This window comes from Hypanus sabinus, chromosome 19 (assembly GCF_030144855.1).
Source record: "Hypanus sabinus isolate sHypSab1 chromosome 19, sHypSab1.hap1, whole genome shotgun sequence".
Classification (NCBI taxonomy): Eukaryota; Metazoa; Chordata; class Chondrichthyes; order Myliobatiformes; family Dasyatidae; genus Hypanus; species Hypanus sabinus.
Genome location: NC_082724.1, coordinates 36893604 through 36915152, shown reverse-complemented (window position 1 = coordinate 36915152; position 21549 = coordinate 36893604). Strand labels below are relative to the sequence as shown.

At 38.2% G+C, this 21549-nt stretch overlaps 1 protein-coding gene across 5 annotated transcripts in view; it reads left to right on the top strand.

Moving 5' to 3' along the window:
• Positions 1-21549, top strand: part of foxp1b (forkhead box P1b) — a 524891-nt gene that overhangs the window by 40766 nt on the left and 462576 nt on the right. For all 5 annotated transcript variants that reach the window (XM_059944321.1, XM_059944319.1, XM_059944324.1 and 2 more), the window contains exon 2: positions 18328-18445. The gene's annotated coding sequence lies outside the window, so the exon portion shown is untranslated. The remainder of the gene's footprint in view (positions 1-18327; positions 18446-21549) is intronic.

Below are 21549 nucleotides of genomic sequence, written 5' to 3'. Positions count from 1 at the left end.
GAGATGACACAAAGGTTGGTGGTGTTGTAGATAGTTTAAAAAGTTGCCATTGGTTACAATGGGGCACTGGCAGGGTGCAGAACTGGGTTGAGAAAATGGCAGATGGAGTTCAACCCAGAGAAGTGTAAAGTGATTCATTTTGGAAGGTTGAATTTGAAGACAGAATGCATGGTTAATAGTAGGATTCTTAGCTGTTTGGAAGAACAGAGGTCTTGGGGGCCCTTAGAATTACTGCACCAGCTGATAGGGTGATTAAGAAGGCCCCTGGTGCTTTGGCCTTCTTGGCTTTCATTAGTTAGGTATTGAGTTCAACAGCCATGAGGTAATGCTGCACCTCTATAAAACTCTGCTTAAGCCAGAGTTAGAATATTGTGTTCATTTCTGGTTTCCGTGGTTATATATAGGAAATGGAAGCTTTAGAGTGGATGCTGAGGAGATTTAACTGGATTAGATGCCACAGTTTAAAATTAAATATGCAAAAAATAGGTCTGGTTGAGATTTTAAATTGGAGAATGTTTTAATATGTATGGTATCAGAAAGGATCTGGCAAGTATGGATGGGGTCAGGCTGTCTTCTGGCAAAAGTGCACTTGGTAAGTGGGAGGACTTCAAAAGTGAAATTTTGAGAGTACAAAGCTTGCATGTGCCTGTCAAGAAAAAAAAGGTAAAGATAACAGGTGTAGGAAACCGTGAATTTCAAGAGATTTTGAGGCCTTTTGTAAGGTTAAAAAAGGAGGTGAATAGGCAGGTAGGATCAATGAGGTGCTTATGGAGTATAAGAAACGCAGGAGAACATTTAAAGTAATCAGCGGTGCTAAAAGAAGGCATGAGATTGCTCTGGCAGGCAAGGTGAAGGAGAATCCTAAGGGATCTATGAGAATTAGATTTAATATCACAGCCATATGTTGTGAAATTTGTTAACTTTATGGCAGCAGTACAATACAATACATAAGTATGGAGACAATATCTGAGTTACATTAAGTATATATACGTCTACAGGTGTCACAGGTGGATAGGGTTGTAAGGAAAGCTTCTGGCACATTTGACCTTCGTAAATCAAAGTACTGAGTACAGGAGATGGGATGTTATGTTGAACTTGTACAAGACATTGGTGGGGCCTACTTTGGAGTATTGTGTGCTATTTTCGTCATCTACCTACAGGAAAAATGTATGTAAGGTTGAAAGAGTACAGAGAAAATTTATAACGATGTTGCTGGGTGTGGAGGCCCTGAGTTATAAGGAAAGACTGCATAGGGTTAGGACTTTATTCCTTGGAGCATAGAAGACTGGGAGGAGATTTGATGGAGGTATACAAAATTATGAAGGGTATTGACACGTAAGCGCAGGCAGGGTATTTCCACCGAGGTTTGGTGGGACTACAACTAGAGGTTATGGGTTAAGGGTGAAAGGTGAAAAGTTTTAAGGGGCACATGAAGGACAACTTTTTCACTCAGAGGTTCCTGAGAGTGTGGAACGAGCTGCCAACACAAGTGGTGCATGTGAGTTTGATTTCAGTGTTTAAGAGAAGTTTAGATAGGAACTTGGATGGAAGGGATATGGGATACCTATTGTCCTGGTGCAAGTCGATGGGAGTAGGCAGTTTAGATGGTTTCAGCACAGATTAGATGGGCTGAAGGGCCTGTTTCTGTGCTGTAATTTCCTATGACTCTACAACTCTTGAGAGGATGTCCTATTGAGAGGGTTGAGCAAGCTAGGGCTTTTTCTTTTTGGAGTGAAAGAGGGTGAGAGGTAATTTGATAGAGGTAATTTGACAGCTTTGACTTTTCCCCATGGTGGAAATAGCTAATATAAGGGAATACACTTTTACGGTGATTGGAGGAAAGTATGGGGGGGGGGGGGGGGATGCCAGAGATAAGTTTGTTTTACTAAGAGTGGTGGGTGTGTAGAATGTGCTGCCAGTGGTGATAGCAGAGGCAGATGCATTAGGGATATTTAGGAGAGTCTTAGACGTGCATATGGATGAATGAAGAATGGAGGATTACAAGCTATGTAGGAGGGAAGGGTAATATTGATCATGGAGTAGGCTAAAAGTTTGGCACAATGTTGTAGACCAAAGGGCCAGTACTGTGTTGTACTGTTTTACCTTCTGTTAGTCTCCATAAAACAAATTGTATAAAAAAAAGACCGAAACTGCCCGAATGACTCTAAAGCCTTCTTCAACATTTAATATTAGGTTAGCTCCTGGGTATCAAGTCTGTTTTCTTGGCTGAAGCCTGAGCTCTCGTTCTTATGCAGTTCAAGAGTCTGTCAGTCTCACTTTTGATTTTAATTCACAGCCCTCTGCAGTTGAGAATTCCAAATATTTACAACCCCTTGCATGAATAAGTTTGTATTTCTGTCTGTTCTGAATATAATTTCTTTTTCAGTTTTGTAGTTACATTCCGACTGTGGTTGTGTAGTCATTTAGTTCCATTTAATAGAATTTATTTATTTTGTCAATCTATTGTGGGCACCTGAAATTAAATTTAACTTGTGCACAATGTAGATTTAGAATTTGAGTGTTTGTACACAGCAACAGGCTAGACCTTTGTCATACAGAAAAGGAAGTTTAGTTTCGTAAGTCCACAGCTTTAACACTGATAGGAAAAATAGTCAGATAGTCTGGCTTAGTTTTGTACAGTTCGTTTTTAAGACCAAAGTATGTACTTTAAAAATACAGCTCAAATGCTTTCCTAATATGGGGTTAATATTGTACCATTTACTTGTATCCTTAGAAATTGTGACTATCCTTCACTGTATGGCTTATTTAAATAGTTATCAGAATGAAAGGATGTTTCTTTAAAACTGAGATGAGGAGGAATTTCTACAGCCAGTGTGTGGAAGATGTGTAGAATTCATTGCCAGTGAGAGCTGTGGCTGTCAAGGCATTGGGTGTTTGTAAGGCAGAGAAGGATAGGTTCTTGACTGGTGAAGGGGTGAAGGGTTACAAGGAGAAGGCAGGAGAATGGAGTTGATTTTTTAAAAAAATCAGCCATAAAAGAATGGCAGAGCAGCCCTTATGGGCTGAATAGCCTAATTCTGCTCTTATATCATCGGTACCAATGGCATAGGTGGAAAAAGGGAGGAGGTCCTGAAGAGAGAATTCAGGGAGTTAGGTAGGAAGCTGAAAAGCAGGACCTCCAGAGTAGTAATCTTGGGATTGCCGCCTGTGCCACATGTTAACGAGTACAAGAATAGCATGATCAGACTTATTAATGTCGGACTGAGAAACTAGTGTAGGGGGCAGGGCTTTGGGTTCCTGGATCATTGGGGCCTTTTCTGGGGGAGGTATGACCTGTACAAAAAGGACAAGTAGTACCTGAACCCAAAGGGGTCCAATATCCTAGTGCAGGCAGGTTTAATAGAGCTGTTAGGGAGGGTTTAAACTAAGTTGACAGGGGGATGGGAACCAGAGTGATAGGGCTGAGGAAGGGGAAAATAGAAATAAATCAAAGATAGTGTGCAACAGAGATGATAGAAAGGACAGGCAGGAGATGAGGCATAATCACAGCCAGTGGGATGAGTTACCGGGCAATAGAGATGTTGTGCAGTTAAAACAGAAAGCAACAAATACTGGACTGGAAGTGTTGTATTTGAATGCACACAGCATAAGAAATAAAATGGACGATCTTGAAATTCAGCCACAGATTGGCAAGTATGATGTTGTGGCCGTCTCTGAAACTTGACTAAAGGATGGCTGCCATTGGAAGTTGAATGTCCAAGGATATGTGGTGTATTAGAAAGATAGGTTAGTAGGCAGAGGGGGTGGTGTGGCCCTGTGTATAAGAAATAATATTAAATCATTAGAGAGAGATGACATAGGATCGGAAGGTGTAGAGTCTGTATGGGTTGAGTTAAAGATGGCAAGGGTAAATGGACAGGCCTCCAAACTGCAGCCGGGATATGGATTACAAATTACAGCAGGAGGTAGAAAAGGCATGTCCTAAGGAAACAATGTCATGGTAATTGTTGGGGATTTTAATGTGAAAGTGGATTGGGGAAAAACCAAGCTAGTACTTGACCTCAAGACAGAGAATTTGTAGAATGTCTAAGGGATGGCTTTTTAGAACAGCTTGTTGAGCGCTCAAGGGGGTCAGCTGCACTGGATTGGGTGTTGTGCAATGATCTGGAGGTAATAAGAAAGTTTAAGGCTAAGGAACCCTCAGGGAACAGTGATCACAATATGATCGAGTTCACTTTGAAATTTGAGAAGGATAAACTAAATTCCAGTGTGTTGGTATTTCAGTGGCATAAGGGAAATTACAATGGCAAGAGAGGGAAACTGGCCAAGGTTGACTTGAAAGGGATGCTAGCAGGAAGGACAACAGAGAAGAAATGGCTGGAGTTTCTGCAAAAAATGAGCGAAGTGCAAGGAAGATATATTCCAAATAGGAAGAAATTTTTGAATGGAAGAAGGACACTACTGTGGCTGACAAGTGAAGTCAGAGCCAAAGTGAAAGCAAAAGAGAGGGCAAACAAGGAAGCCAAAGCCACTGGGAAGACAGAGGATTGGGAAGCTTTTAAAAACTTGCAGAAAGAAACTAAGAAGGTCATTAGGAAGGAAAAGATGAATTATGAAAGGAAGCTGGCAACTAATATCAGAGAAGATACTAAAAGCTCTTTTAAGTATATAAAATGTAAAAGAGAGTTGAGGGTAGATATAGGACCAATAGAAAATGACGCTGGAGATATTGTAATGAGAGACGCAGAGATGGCAGAGGAAATGAATGCATATTTTGCATCAGTCTTCACAGTGGAAGACGTCTGCAGTATACCAGACATTCAAGTGTGTCAGGGAAGTGAAATCTGTCCAATGAAAATTACGACTGAGAAGGTGCTCAGGAAGCTTAATGGTCTGAGGGTGAATAAATCTCTTGGACCTGATGGAATGTACCCTTGGGTTCTGAAGGAAGTAGCTGGAGAGATTTCAGAGGCATTAACAATGATCTTTCAAGAATCAATAGATTCTGGCATTGTATTGGATGACTGGAAAATAGCAGATGCTACTCTGCTATTTAAGAAGGGTGGGAGGCAGCAGAAGGGAAACTATAGACATGTTAGCCTGACAGCAGTAGTTGGGAAGTTGTTGGGATCTATTGTTAGGAATGAGATTAGAGAATACCTGGAGGCACATGACAAGATAGGCCAAAACCAGCAAGGTTTCCTGAAAGGAAAATCCTGCCTGCAATTTTTTGAGGAAATTACAAGCAGGGTAGACAAAGGAGATGCAGTAGATCTGGTGTACTTGGATTATCAGAAGGTCTTTGACAAGGTGCCGCAAATGAGGCTGCTTAGCAAGGTAAGAGCCCATGGAATTATAGGGGAATTACTAGCATGGGTGGAGCATTGGCTGATCGGCTTAAAACGGAGAGTGGGAATAAAGGGATCCTATTCTGGCTGGCTGCCGGTTACCAGTGGAGTTCCACAGGGGTCGGTGTTGGGACCGCTGCTTTTTACGATGTTTGTCAATGATTCGGACTATGGGATTAATGGATGTGAGGCTCAATTTGCCAATGTTACAAAGATAGGTGGAGGAGCTGGTAGTGTTGAGGAAACAGAGAGCCTGCAGAGAGACTTAGAGAGCATAGGGGAATGGGCGAAGCAGTAGCAAATGAAATACAATGTTGTAAAGTGTGTGGTCATGCACTTTGGTGGAAGAAGTAAATGGGCAGACTATTATTTAGATGGGGAGAAAATTCAAAATGCAGAGATGCAAAGGGACTTGGGAGTCCTTGTGTAGGATACTCTAAAGGTTAAGCTCCAGTTTGAGTGGGTGACGAAGAAGGGGAATGCAATGTTCTAGACGTATAGAATATAAGAGCAGGGAATGTGATGTTGAGGCTCTGTAAGGCACTCCTGAGACCACACTTGGAATATTGTGTGCAGTTTTGGGCTCCTGATTTTAGAAAGGGTATACTGACACTGGAGAGGGTTCAGAGAAGATTCATGAAAATGATTCCAGGAATGAAGGGGTTGTTGTATGAGGAATGTCTGACAGCTCTTGGGCTGTATTCCCTGGAGTTCAGGAGAATGGGGCGGGGGGGGGGGGGGCGGGGGAATCTCATAGAAACAATCCAAATGTTAAAAGGCACGAACAGATTAGATATGGCAAAGTTATTTCCCATGGTAGGGGATTCTAGGACAAGAGGGTACGACCTCAGAATTGAAGGACATCCATTTAGAACAGAGATGTGGAGAAATTACTTTAGTCAGAGGGTGGTAAATCTGTGGAATTTGTTGCCATGAGCGGCTGTGGAGGCCGAGTCATTGGATGTATTTAAGGCAGAGATAGATAGGTTGTTGATTAGCCAGCGCATCAAGGGGTATGGGGAGAAGGCAGGGGAGTAGGGATGACTGGAAGAATTAGATCAGCCCATGATTGAGTGGCGGAGCAGACTCGATGGGCCAAATGGCCTACTTCTGCTCCTATATCTTATGATCTTATATCATGCTCTAATGTGGGTCCGATTTCTCTTGCATGGCTCTGAAAAGAAGCTAGTCACTTTCTCACATCAATTAAGGGAAAGGTAGGGGACTATTACCCTGAGTCACCGGCGTGTCACTACAGTGTAATGTTGGGAGTATGAAATTTCTATTTTAATATCATTCAGCTTGCAAAAAAAATCCACCATTATTTGTCTTCAGAAATGCAGAGTATCCACTTTGAACTTGATGACATCTCAATGTGAGTTACTGGTCTGCCATTGGTAATGGGAATAAAATGGCAGTGGAATTAAATAATGTGGTTGTGGCAACACAATTTAGTGTATGACTTCATTCCATATATTGGTAATAAGCCACTAAGTAAACTTACTGACAACACTTGGTTATGCTTGGTCATCAGCACGTTCATGTGGGAATAGTTTGCCTGCCTGCTGTTTCTTGTATAATAGATAACTTCTATACTTATGAACTCATCAAAAGATTGAATAGCAAATTTTCAGAATGTATTAATGGTTCTGAATTCAGCCAGAACAATTTGGTGAATATATTTGGGACTTGGCAATGTGATCAATGGAGGGAGAAATCAGGGTTTCAAGTTCAGAGTACCTTACTGGAAAGTGCACCTGTGTGAATGTTGAATAACACTAAGACGAGGCTTCACTGGAGAAAATAAGTCAAGATAGTAATTGAATGATGTAATCCAAAGCACTGTTACAATAAGAAAGGTTCAATAAATAAATAGACTTCTTTCCAGTATCACAGTATTCAAATAATTTTTGAATTTTCAAAGCCAAAATTAACATGATTGTTACTGCCACATATTCCGGGTCTCAATTTTTAACTTAATTTTGTACTCTACCTTCTCAATTTTCTTGTTTTAAAGAAGAATTTTGTTTTTGCCAGATACAGCCAATTGATCACTAATGACATGAGTTGTCACAAGATATTGTTTTTGATAGCACCCAACAGGAGGTGTGAAATTTATATTTTGAACACACATGAAAGTGTAGTCTTGTGTGAAGGTTGGCAGACTGTAATTGTGGGTTAGTTAAATACATGCCTGAGCTTTCCAATTTCTGCATCAGCTTTTTGTTTTCATTAGCATCAAAAAGCTTTAATTCGAGATTATTTTTCAGTCTTTATTTATGACCTGGATTCTGAGGGAAGAAACTTAAATTTTCTGTGTGTCATTACCAGGAGCCAATCTAACCAAGACGTGGATGCTAATAATATTTAACCAATGTTAAAATTATTTTTCACAGCAACTAATAGGTCTGCTTTTCAGTTAAACATTGTGTGAGTTACAAGTAAGAGAAAATCTGCCCATGCTGGAAATCAAGGTTGTGCGCACAAAATGCTGGAGGAACTCAGCAGGTCAGGTAGCATCTATGGAAAAGACTAAATAGTCAACATTTTTGGCCAACGTTAATTGGGCCACCAGTGAATAGTTGGAATTCACTTCAGTTATTTAGGCCACAGTGCCGCTTAATTGGGACAGGAGACTGTTACTGAACAGTTTCTAACTAGCATCAGTCGCATGCATTTCTGGGGTTGTTAGACAATACCCCATGCTTTGAGTGAATGGTTTTTAAGTAGCAAGTAAGAGAAAATTTGCAGCGGCTGGAAATCAAAGCAATACACACAAAATGCTGGAGGAACTCAACAGTTCAGGCAGCATCTATGAAAAAGAGTAAACAGTCGATGTTTCGACCCTTCATCAGTTGTGTGTTTGTGTTCAAAATAACTTCTGTCACTGATAGTTGGCAAGAAATAAGCAGCAAGATAATTTGTAACTGTTTTGCTCACCTTGGTTTCAAGCGTTCAGGCTTGGAGATGCCAGAAACGACTGCGAGTGAAAATGAAACAATTTCACAACTTCAGCAAGTTAGGAACTACAAAGAACTTGAAGGTGTTAACAATCATCTTGAAATGTTGCGATGAAAATGAAGATTCGGAGGATGTAATCTTTGGAGGCATTATATGAAGGCAGTCCATTATCTGCAGTAGGTGTCTCTGTTGATTTGGTTAGTTACAGTCAATTCAAAGAACGTGGCAGTGTACACTGGATGAATTCCTCCATAGGTAACTACTAAGAGCTACAGTTTTATAATACTGCAGTAGTATTGTTAGTGTTCTGATTTGTTCTGTAGTTCACTTAAATAGATTTGTTACTCAGTTAAATTGTAGTTTATCTTTTTTTATACATTTTTAACTATTTCACAAAAGTTTGGCTAAGTGAAGCCACTTAATTGGGGCAAAATGTACTGGTCCTGATGTGTCCAAATTATCCGGAATCCACTATATTTTCATGTCAGGATGATGTGCAGCTTGGAGAACAATTTCCAAGTGGTGGTATTTCCAGCCTTTAGCCAACCTTGTCTGTCTTGCTGGTAGAGGTCATAGGTTTGGAAGGTCTTGTGTTAAAGGAGTTTTGGTGAGTTGCAACAGTGCATTCTGTAGGTGGTAATAACTGGTGGCAGAGTGGATGTATTTTGGCAATCATTACATCATGGACTCTTTAAGACATTCATTGTGTCCAGCATCAGTTTTTTTTGACAATTCCTGTCATCCAGGCGTATATTACCAGCAAATTGGCTGATAATTTTCATAGAGAGCAATGCAAGTTGACAGCATATTTTAAAAAGAATTTCCACTTGGTTTCACCTATCACCTTCTACCTAGCCTCCTTCCTCTCACCCCCCCCCCCACCTTTTTATACTGGCATCTTCCCCCTTTTGTTTCAGTACTGAAGAAGGGTCTTGGCCCCAAACATAGACTGTTTATTCATTTCCATAGATGTTGCCTGACCTGTTGAGTTTCCCTAGCATTTTGTGCATGTTACTTTGGATTTTCACATCTGGAGACTTTCTCATGTTTATATTTTAAACATTTTACAATGTCCAAAATAAAAATTAAAACAGATGCAGCAGATTATTGAAGCAGCTGAAACAGAACAACAAATAAAAGAATGGAAAATCTCTCTATTCTTAAAAATTTATAGTGTTGAAATATTTTGAAGGAATTGCATCTGAGCATGTAAGATAGATTTTTGCAGGGCTAGAGAGCTTGCAAAGCAAACTATGGTGGAAAGGCTTTAAAACAAAACATCTATTACAAGTCCTCATTTCTCTCAACCAGCAAATCACTCCGATATTCATGTGCCATTGCTTTACTCCTTATCTTGGTTGCTTGCAAACCTTCCTGCCTACACAATTCCGCCCCAGCTAAATTCAACTCAAGGCTACTTACATTACTCATCTACGTTACCCAGTCCCTGATCCTCATGTTGATCCACCCCTACAATGATCAAGCATGCTTTTGGGATACATTAGCATATTTAGGCTATTGTGCATCAACAGTGACCTTGGATGGGTGTCATATCGGACATCAAGGTGAACCCTTGGCCATATACCCATTTCATCACTGTTATTACCTACTTCCATCCACTAACATTGTTTGATTCTGTCTGCTGAAATCCATGGTTATTACATAAAACAGTGTGTTGCTTCAGATATATGTGGTAAGCTTCCTGAACATAACTGAGGCATTATCAATGTGTACATTGAAATCAAAATTATAAAATTGAATCATCTCAAGTGAAAAGGTTATAGGACATTTTTCAGATGCTACTGAGGGTTGACTGTGAAACATGCTTTATCAAAGTTGATTTAAGGATGTGGGCAATAAAAACCCAGGAACTGATAAATTATGTTTCTTTACAATAACAGGTGTGTTGAACAATCTCAAAGAAAAGTAGCCATCATCATGAAAAATCATATTACTGTATCTGTTGAGTGCTAGAATTGAACCTGATGTGTTAAAAAGTCGAGTCCATCCTACCCCTTGTTCTAATCTTGTTGCCACGAGAGCATGTAAAACAAATAAAATAAGCTATTTTAGTAAGCTAGAATTCACACTTAAGCCAGAAGGTGTTCTGCACATAAGCAGACCCGGGGTTCAGAATGTTTTGTCGGCTAAGCTGGTATTTGAAGAATAGGTTTCAAACACATCTGAGAGTGAGAATAGACAACAAATGCAAATATAACATGGACTGCTATTGAGCATGGAGAGCATGGTACTGATATCTGATTAATTCACATTGTGCTTTTGTATTGTCTGCATATTTTGTGAATGTCCATGTGGTTTATTTCAGTAATATCTGCATGGCATGGCCTTTATATCATTGCTCTGATTTAACATTAGAAATACTTTGTCACTGCCAAATCAAGCTTAATACTGCACTATAGTAGTTTCCACTCACCATTTTGTGCAGATTGAGGGAATCAATGGTATATAAATAACATAGGTAAAGTAATTTTTCTATAGATTTTAATATATAAAATATTATACATAAAATATTTCCATTTCATTTTATGGCTCTGAGTTATCTGGTTCCAGCTTCATGGTCTTTACTATTCTTTATGAATGAGCCTAAATAATGAATTGTAGGCGATTTTGACTCTAGGGACATCATGTTTGAGCCTCGTGCTAGATAAATCAACACACTTTAGGGGAAATTTGAAAATTCAGAAGTGTCCGGCAGATCATACTTCTTCCTAAATCAGAAGCGGTAAGATTGGTTGTATAACTCAGAAATATTTCCAGGTGGATGCAGATGACTTGGAAATCAGTAGAAACTACCTTGGACCGTTCTATTCTGTACAGTTATACAGTAAGTCACCAGCCCCATTGCTAAAAGTCAGTTATGAAGATTTCCAGAAACTTTCTATTGGATCAAGCAGTGATATGATAGAAGCAGTCCCTTGCAATGTCATTGGAATATTCAAAACAGATGTTGAAATTATTTAGTCACGTTAAAATACCACCTTTCAAATTCAGTAGCTATTTCGTGTTCCAGTATACAATTGTGCAATTTAAATATCAATCTAAGTTGGAGAAACTGTTGGTAATAAATTTTTTACTTTTATTTCTTGTGCATTAGTAACAAATTAATTTGTTGATCTGATTCATACAACTTTTAATAATTCTAAGGCCCAGCCGACCATTATTTGGACACAGCTCTTGAGCATTCATGGGCAGAGTGCAACACTAGTTTCTTAGAAACAAATCCCAAGGGGACTGACTTCAGCTGGGATCTCAGTTTGAAAGACTCCAGGTGGTTTTAGTAGGTTGCAGAAGAAAGGGAAAGAGCAGGCCAGTCAACAACACTTTATCATCTTACCATTCAAATAAAGTCATGGCTAAATTTTCATTGGTGCTATTTTACTGCAGGAACCCCATTTACTAGATTATTTTATACATTTAAAGTCAATCAATCTAATGAATGTACTCAGCCACAAAGCCTTCACAACACTCTTGGGTAGAGAATTCCACAGATTCACTACCCTCTGAAGAAATCATCTCGTTTCAGTCTTGAAGTTCTGACCCATCTGGGATGGTTACCTTTAGCTTTAGGTACTTCAGACAGGAGAACTGTTAGCTTGATATCAACTTGTCTAGCTAGTCTAGCCCCACTAGAATTTTATACTTTTCAATGAGGTGGCCTGCCGTTCTTTCACATCAGCTTAAGTTATTCTCATATTACGGATCTGCCATCCCAGAAATCAATCTGGTGAACCTAGACTATACACCCTCAATTGCATAGAGACCAGACCTGCACACTGTATTTCAGATGTAGTCTCACCAGGGCTCTTCTCCAATTGTGGCAAGATGTCACTACTGTTGGTATTTAGGGCCAGTGCCCTGTTAGTTACTTGTAACTGCATCTCAGTAAGGAAATCTGAGTGTTGTGTACAGTAGCTACACTTAAAAAAAATGTCTCCACTTTTCGCTTTTTCTCATTTTTTCCTACATTTTATTTCACCTGCCATGTCCTTGCCTAGTCACTTAACCTGTCCTTAGATTCATGAAACCGCTCTGCATCCTGCTCACAGGCCCCACTGCTGTCTCACTTTGAATCATGAAAAAAACTTGAATATTTCATACTTGATCCCCTCATCTGACACTTGATGTCATCATCAATGCAGTGTGCAGATGTTCCTTGTCAACATTACCCAGGAGCTGTCAGAGTGCTGATTGTATTCTGGTGTGACAGCTGAAGGACTCCTTGTTAAAGGTACAGTTTAGAGGTATAATGCTACCAGTGCAAGAAACTTAACCCCTAATGCCTGCTATTCTTCTGTGTAGCCTTCGATAAGTCTTTTCTGAGTTTCATCATTGTGGCTTTTTTTCCCTTGTCATGGAGTTCTAAATACAGATCCTAGGAATTTTTCATTTCCATCATGTTCAATTGGCTAGATTCAGTCCAGATGAAAACTCTGGACCCAAAAAATTGTCTATCCATTTCCCTTCATAGATGCTGCCGGATTAGCTGAGTTCCTGCAGCTCTTTGTGTACTGCTTTAGATTCCAGCATCTGCAGCCACATGTGACTATCTCCAACCAGCTCTCATTTGTATTGGTGACGTTTGTACTTCTGCTCTGGAAAAGACATGTTGAAATGGCAGGGCATGAGGAACCCCATGCCAGTTTTGTTTGCAACTCCCCTGCAGCAAAATTCTCTTCGATACAGCATTAAATACAGAGTTTTTTTTAACGATTTTTAAATAAATCAGGGGAATCCTGGATTACAGAAGTGGTACTGAGTATCATAGAGAGGGAAACAAGGGTTGGGGTTGGGGGTTCAGATTTGGTTGAGTTGGGAGCTCAGATGCATTGGTGCAGGGGATGGAACTTCAGGAGATGAAGCACCAGAGACTGGGAAATAGGACATGCAGTTGTCTAGTGGTTGGGATATAGATGTATGATGATCTGGATGGTCAGGATTCTACTAGCAACAGTGAATAGGTTGGAGTGCACAGCTATTAGAGAAAATACTTTAGGAGGATTCAGCATGCTAGAGGATAAATGCCTGGCCCCCAATTTCAGCAAAGTGAGTGAGGATCACTCTAGGCCTCAAATCTCCATTTAAGAATGAATGGCCTGTGGGGTTTGTAGATGTCAGATGCAAGAAACGATTTTGTTCAAGCTGCAGATAATTCCTGCCATTGCCAGTGAGGAGTTTATGTGTACTCCTCGTGACAGTTTGGGTTTCTTTCGGGTGCTCTGGTTTCCTCTTACAGTCCAAAGATGTACCAGATGGTAGGTTAATTAGTCATTGTAGTTGTCCCGTGGTTAGGCTAGGATTAAGTCGGGGGATTGCTGGGTGACATGGCTTGAAGGGCCTATTCCATGCTGTATCTCAATAACTAAATAAACTGATTTGCACTGTATGTTGTTGGTGTTGATGTGCTTTATCCAATATTGGCACAACCAGTCATTGTTTCTTTCTTTCTTTCTTTTTCAATCTTTTTATTAAATTTCATATATAAAAAAAAACAACACATAATAATGAATAGATTACAAATTCAATAAACTTGAGATTACATTAGTAATAGGGTAATAATATCCTATTAAAACATCCATCAACAAAAGGTACATAAATCAATCAAGTCTATATAAATATATATGAAAAAAAAACAAAAATAATCATCGAAAAAAGAAAAAAAAATTGAAATTATATATGAGAAAAAATATATATTGAAAAAAAAATACTAAAACTAAACTAACATGGGCAATAATAGCACTTTATAAATATATGAAGGTGTCAAGAAAAGAACTCCGGAACTCCATACCTGAACAAGGATAAGTAGAGAAAAGGATCTGAAATAGGCCAAATTAATTCATATGAAAGTGTCGAATAAATGGTCCCCAGGTTTCTTCAAATTTAATTGAAGAATCAAAGATAGTGCTTCTGATTTTTTCCAAACTCAAATAAGAAATAGTTTGGGAGAACCACTGAAATGTAGTAGGAGGATTTACTTCTTTCCAGTTTTGTAATATAGACCTTCTGGCAATTAATGTTACAAAGGCAATCATTCGTCTGATTGAAGGGGAAAGCTGATTGCCATCTTCATTTGGTATACCGAAAATTGCAGTAATAAAATGGGGTTGTAAATCGATATTCCATACTGAGGAAATGACATCAAAAATGTCCTTCCAATAGTTATGTAAAGTGGGACATGTCCAAAACATGTGAGTCAATGAAGCCACTTCTAAGTGACATCTGTCACATTGAGGATTAATATGCGAGTAAAATCGGGCAAGCTTATCTTTAGACATATAAGCTCTATGTACAATTTTAAATTGTATTAAAGCATGTTTCATTGTTTCTAATATATTCAGTGGTGTAGTGCACAAGTACTGTAGAAAAACTTTCCATAAATTCAATGCATCACACATTTGATTGGCAGTTGTTGATTTTCATACCTTCATTCTGAGTTTCAACTGGGTAACTACTCTCTCTGTTGTGGAGATGTGATTTCTTCATGGTCGAGGAACTTTTCATTTTCACCATATCAATCCAGGGTAACTTTGGAGAAACAGTAAGCAAGATGCATGAGGGCAGTAAAGTACAAAAGTATTTGAATAGATTGCCAGACGATGTTAGGTATTAGCGCCAAGTTCTACCAAGGTAGACTCCACTGCTTCTTCCTAATCTGTACATTGTGTCACTTTTTACAGCTGGCAACTTGATTTTATGAGCATCTTGGAACTTCGGAATATGTGCTCCGCAGCTTGGCATTTAATTTCCTCAATAACAATCCAAGTCATAAACATATTTGCTTTTCTTCTTGTCAATCTTACTACCGCTTCTGCTTCATGAATGTTTTGTTATTAGCATGTATGTGTAGACAAGCTGGTTCACAGCCAGGTCGTGCAGGTAATTGTTGCTTGAAATACTGTTCCTTGGTAGTGATAATTTATGTGTAACTGAATAATTACAAATTATGTATTAACAAAATCAGCTTTGTCAAAGAACAATCTCAACCAAAAATTAGGATAAAATTACAATACGTTATCAATTATCATGTAGGGGATGCAAGGTAAATAGTTTTCATTCTGTAATACACCACTTACCCTGTCCTTAGCATTGATATTTGTGGCTAGCATTATAACATTGTTTAAAATTTACCAATTTATGATAGATTTAAAAAAACTCGAGTGATTGCTGAGATTGTGATATAAGGTCATGAACCACACCTGTTATTTGTATTGTAGTTCTGAATGTTATTTGTTTACTTTTATTGTTTACACAATTTGTTTTCCCCCCACATGCTGGGTGTTTGATGGTCTTTTAAAAATAGGTTATATTGGGTTTCTTTGTTTTGTGCAGCCTGTATGTAGATGAATATCAAGGTTGTATATAGTATACATACTTTGAACTTTGAAGTAAGATTTCCTTATAAGATGTGCTGGAGTCTGGAGCAGATGTCTGACCTTTTGCATCACAACCTGGTACTCCAGCTGCAGTGCTGCCAACGAAAAAGCCTTGCCAGAGGGTGGTTAGGGGAGCAGAGAAGGTTATTGGGGTCTCCCTACCTTCTGTGCAAGACTTCTTTCAGAGTCGATGCCTCCAGAAGACACAGTGCATCATTAAAGACCCCTCACACCCTCTCCACGAACTGTTTGTTGTTCTGCCATCAGGTAAACGTTGCAGGAGCATCAAAACAACCACAAGGCTACTAAACAGCTTCCTCCACAGGCAGTCAGACTGCTAAATAGCTGCTCTACCTGACTCCGCTTTGGACTCTTTTAACTTGCACTGGACACTTATAACTTGTTTTTAACTGACATGTGGCTGTTGTGTTTTACTATTTATTGTTATGTTTATTATTTAGTGTAGCGTTGTTATGTTATGATTGCACTTCTCCTGGGAAATGGTCTCATTCTGCCCTGCAGAGCTGATGTACGGTTAGAATAACAATAAAGTTTTTGAATCTTGAAATGTTTGACCAGGAATATAACCTTTTTACTGGAGCTTTTTGTCAGTGAAAGAAGATTTTCATTAAGGGACATTTTTTTTTCAAAACAAGTAACTGATATTCCATTTTTTAGAAGAGTTTAAATTTTAACTGAATTTGCCTGGTGGGAATGGGATGAACTTGAATCCTTTCTGTTTTATCCCTAGTCTGATTCACACAGCATTGAAATTAAAATCAGTGGGAGTTAAAAGTATATGGCTTGAATGTAACTTCTGTATAGGTTAGGTCAATATCAAGGTTACATTGTAGGGTAGTTTAAACATATGTTAAGAATTTAATGTTAAAATTATAATTAATTTGTGTAAAATTTGCGAAGTAAGTAGCATAGTCTTTAATTAGTGTGAAATCTACTGTGATGAGACATCAGTTTGTAATGAGCTCATAAACAAATAGATTTAAATTAAATTGGTTTAATCATTCCAATTATATTCCCTGTATTTGTTTTATTACACATTGTTCCATCTTCCCAGCACTGACCAGAATGTATGTCAAACTGTAATGTGAAATCGCCCATCTCTTTTCTGGATATGAGCAGAAAATTAATACAAACACTGAGAAGTCAAATTTAGCTTCAATTGCATGGCTGTTTTAGAGTGAAGAAATTCTTAAAGTAATGGTAATATATGTTAACTAAAATCATTTTGGGATCTTAATAACTTGAATTAGGCTCTTAGCGATCTAAATTAATTCAAAGATCTTGTGAGGTACTTTTTCTCATTGTATGGAAGCAGTTGGCAATTATAAATCCTGTGGAGAAATTGGCTGGATTCATGCAGAAATAGATAAGCTATCAGTAGTGTCTTATCAGAAGTTTTCAAAACCAAATGTTCTGGTAGGAATATGCCACTGGTGGAAAGTTAGTTTTCAGTAGATGGTGTTAACATTTGAATTCGTCATACATAAATTATGACAACTTAGGTTGGCTGTTCTGTGGTTTGTTGTGTCTGGTTTGGTTCCTACTTTGAAAGTTGCCGTTGCACTTGGTCATCTGAGGCTTGTTTTCACAGTCTGGCCATTCCAGCAGGATCCCCATGCACTGCAGGGGAATAGACAAAGCAAAGTTAAAGCCATGAACAGCTGAACATGTGTTATTAACAAACAATGGTAAAATATGTACCTCATATTGCAGCTGTTACTTCTACTTCACTGTAATGTGTGGAAAATCACAATGAAACTTTATCCTTTCCTTGGACCAGTGGCCTCAATATTGAAACTTCTCCCTGCTAATGCCCAAAACACATATTTATAGAATAAACAAGATAAGATATATTTGAGATATTTCTAAGTTTAAAAAAAGTACTGGTGGTAAGGATACAAATTAGTATAAATTCTGCTCCATGTGGAAATGAAAAAAAAATCTGTGGAAGCACTTAAAGTCCATCAAGGAGTTACAGCTAATAATGGAAGTAGCATTAGAAATGTGCACACTAATTTAGCAGAGTATTTAAGTTTTGGTGAGCGAACCTTGCAGATTTTACCTGTTTGTATATTAAGCATGGGATACAGTTTTATTGTCAGCTTGAGGAGACAGATAAATAGTCCATGTTTACTGCATTCAGACAAGAGAATACACAAAGGATTAATTTTCAGTGAGCTGCATCATCAGGGAGTATAATCATACTGCAGTATGATGTGCAATTCCAGATTATAGACAGTTGCTCCAGTTATTTATAGTTTGGTCGACATGAGAGATCTGAATAAAATGCCTTTTCTCTCGCATTGTCACTCATCTGTCTGGATTAGATGTCCAAACGTAAAGTTTAAATTCATGCATAAATGATGAATAGAATGACATTTTGGAAATGAAAGAAGAAAAAATTTTTGGCATCCACATGATATTTATTTGCATTTTAAGTTTTAGTTTTATCAGAAATAAATGTTTCACTTGTTCCTAGTAAATGGTAAATGTTCATTTCTTCTGGTCTGTTTTAGGTGTTTCCCCCACCTCAGACCTTTTTGTGTGTTTTTTTTGTTAGTTGCATTTATCAGGAAGTTGTGGTTTTTCAAGATATTTCCCACTTAAGAGTCTTATCAATAACCTGTGATTTTGTTTTGTTTCAGTGTCCTGCTGAGAATTTACGGCTTGAATCATTTATAATGGTAACATTATCGAAAGTGGTGGACCCCCGATTTTGATTTTTATGGAATGGAAATTTGTCATCTGTAGAGGGGAGAAAAGGTAAGCTGGATTATATGTACAGGGAGAGAAAATGTGGGGGATGTAAACTTTTTTTTGGAAGTTCCTTAAACTATTAAAATGACTTCATTAATCCACAGTTTTCGATGTGTGACTGTTAACACTTAAATGTTGCCAATAGTTATACTTCACTCAATGAGGACAAGCCAGCAATCTCCATGGTTAAACTGCACCTCAGCTCAGTTGAAGGTTTAGCTTTGCTTGATGGATCAAAGACTTTTCAAAGACTTTCTCCTCTTTGATGAGAACTTAGGAAGAAAACTGACTGATTTTTCAGGTTTAAATAAAATCTGTTGACTGAGTTAGTATTGTAGGATGAGAATAAGGTTCGTCTTCAATCTTGATTACACGATTATGAATAACCTTCACTCTTGGTCGGCGCTCTAATGGATATTTGTGTGGATATCAAATAACAACAGGATTAAATTATCTGATAATCTGCACAGTTAACTAACAGCCCAGAATTCACTATTAACCTTGGTTCATTCATAAGGATGGCCATGAATGAGCAGTTGGGAACAGTTAAGGCATCCATGGATGTGCAATACAAGAGGAATGGAGTATTTAGCATTGTTTGGGTGATTTTAACTCTAATAGCATATCCCATACCTGTGGTTTTAATTCCAGACTCTAGACTCTCCTGCCATCAGGAACTTTGTTCTTACAAATGTATATGTAGTCTAGTTAGAATTTTATGGCATCCCCTCTCATTCCAATTTACTCTAGTGAAGGGGGCCTAACTCACACAATTTCTTCAAAATCAGAATCGGATTTATTATCACTGACATATGACGTGAAATTTGTTGTTTTGTGGTGGCAAGACAAAACCTATAAATTTCAAAAATAGCTAAATAATGTAGAACAGTCCTGCCATCCCAGATATCTATTGAGTAAATGCTTGTTGTATTCCCTCTGTGGAAAGAACATTCCACTTAGATAAAGAAGGGTAGTAAATTTCCGGTTTCCCTGAGATATTTGCAGGCAAAATCATTGAATCTACAGTATTTCAAAAGGAGGTAGATAATTTTTTTGTGTGTGGGATCAAGGATTGTGGTGAACTGGTGCAAAAGAGAACTTGAGGCCTGGGACAGATGAGCATGATCATGTTGCAAGTTGGGGCAGGCTTATGCACAATTTCTTGTGCTCTTATGCTCAAAAGTTTACACAGAACTCCATTTGGTGTTCCACCAAACCCTGTATGGCAACAAGATATCCTTGGCATTGTACTTAAATCCTCTTGCAGTGAAGGCCTTATGTTTTCTCCTTCTTACCTGCTTGCTGCCCCTGAACACTTCCATTCAATGGTTCAGTACAAGGCCTCTAAGATCTCGGGCTTTGTCCAAGGAGGAAGGAGAGAGACAGGTGAATGTAAGCTAGTATGGACCAGCACAGTGCATTGCTAAAGGATACCCCACGCAGTGTCTGGGGGGCAAAGAAACCAGTGCTGAAAGTAAGCCATTATCGGCCAGGAGAGTGTATCTGCAAGGAACCTGCTAAGACATTGGGCGCAAATGGACAAAATATAATGGAAAGTGTTCAGAAGCATTCCTGTTAGAAATTTGAGTTAATTTCACCCCTGTTTGAAACCTAAAACAGCAGTCTGAGGTGTTTAATGACACTTCTGTTAGAAGCGGAATAATAAACAGTGGAACTGGGATTGACAATTAAATAATACCGTCAAAATTCTGCATTCTGGTGTACTCTGAATATACTCAATCATGCCACAAACACACACACATTTGCACTTATTATTATTGACCATTCCACTTAATCTTTGTTATTATCTCAGTAACTATGTAGCTATATAAAGTAACTAACAACATAAGTACTAATTGCATTTAACTAGTTTTGTAATGATGTGATCTGTTTAGGATTTCAAGTTCAATAAAATTTTTGTATGTTTAATGTGATAACTTGTTACTGTTATGACTGTTCCTTTAGAACTGAGCAAGATGCTATGATCTAGAAGAGATACAATAACACAGCCTAGGGCTCATCTTAATGGATAGCATAGTTGCCTGTTGCTTGAACTGGTCTGTCACTCATGAGTGACTTGATAATATTCTTAGCTCGGCTGCTTTAGGGTGCAGTACATATTGCTTAACCCTGCACTGTTATTTCTCCATGAATTGACATAAATGGCAACGGTCATAATATAAATAACCTTTTGATTCTAACAGTAGGAGTGTGCCCTAAAGACCATGATTTTTGTGAAGAAAGAATGAGGCTAAATCAGGAAAATAAGTTTTATTTTGGTTTGCACATTTCATTTACAAGACCATGTCACCTATATATTTTTAAATCTGAATAGTTATTGTGTTTTTCCCCCTTTCTTTACTATTTTTTGAATCTTACTGTAATTGTACTCAGAAGTATTTGTATTTTTTAAACTTGGGGATCAGAGCTGTGTAGATTATTAGGTTCCTTATTCTCATGGAGCTGTCTTGAAGGATGTATATTTGATTTGTTAATTCTATGACAGTCAGACTCTTTCATTTCCAATAAAATAATATCTGGGGAATTTGTGAATGATTATGTCAGTAATGTCTCAGGTTCCATGTTGTCTTTATAGTTAATTGTTTTGTGGTAGTAATGAGTTAGTCTTTGGTATTGATAACCAACAATTGATATATATCATAATTTTAATATATTAATTATTTTTTAAGTACTGGTGATCATACTTGAAGATATTTTTTTCTAAAAGTAGTTCTTCTTTCATTTTGACTAAGATGGTGTTTGCAATCTGGCTGGTGATAATCGGTCTTTGTATCCCCAAGAATTGGTGTAGTGATAGGTATGATATGAAATGGGCATAGCTGGTTAAGGGCGTACCATTTAGGAGGCTAATTGGTTCATTGTCCTGTGGTTAGGCTAGTGTTAAAATAGGTGGGTTGCTGGGCGGTGTGGCTCGTTAGTCCGGAAGGGCCTGTTCTGTACTGTTTCTCTAAATAAAATAAATAAAATAACATCAGAACAAATTGAGGTTATTAATTTAGCTGCTTGGGCAACACTCATGTCATCAGGTCAATGTGATGCAAATTGGGTGGATCTTCTGAAGGGTTAGTCATTTGTTCTGTTATTTATTT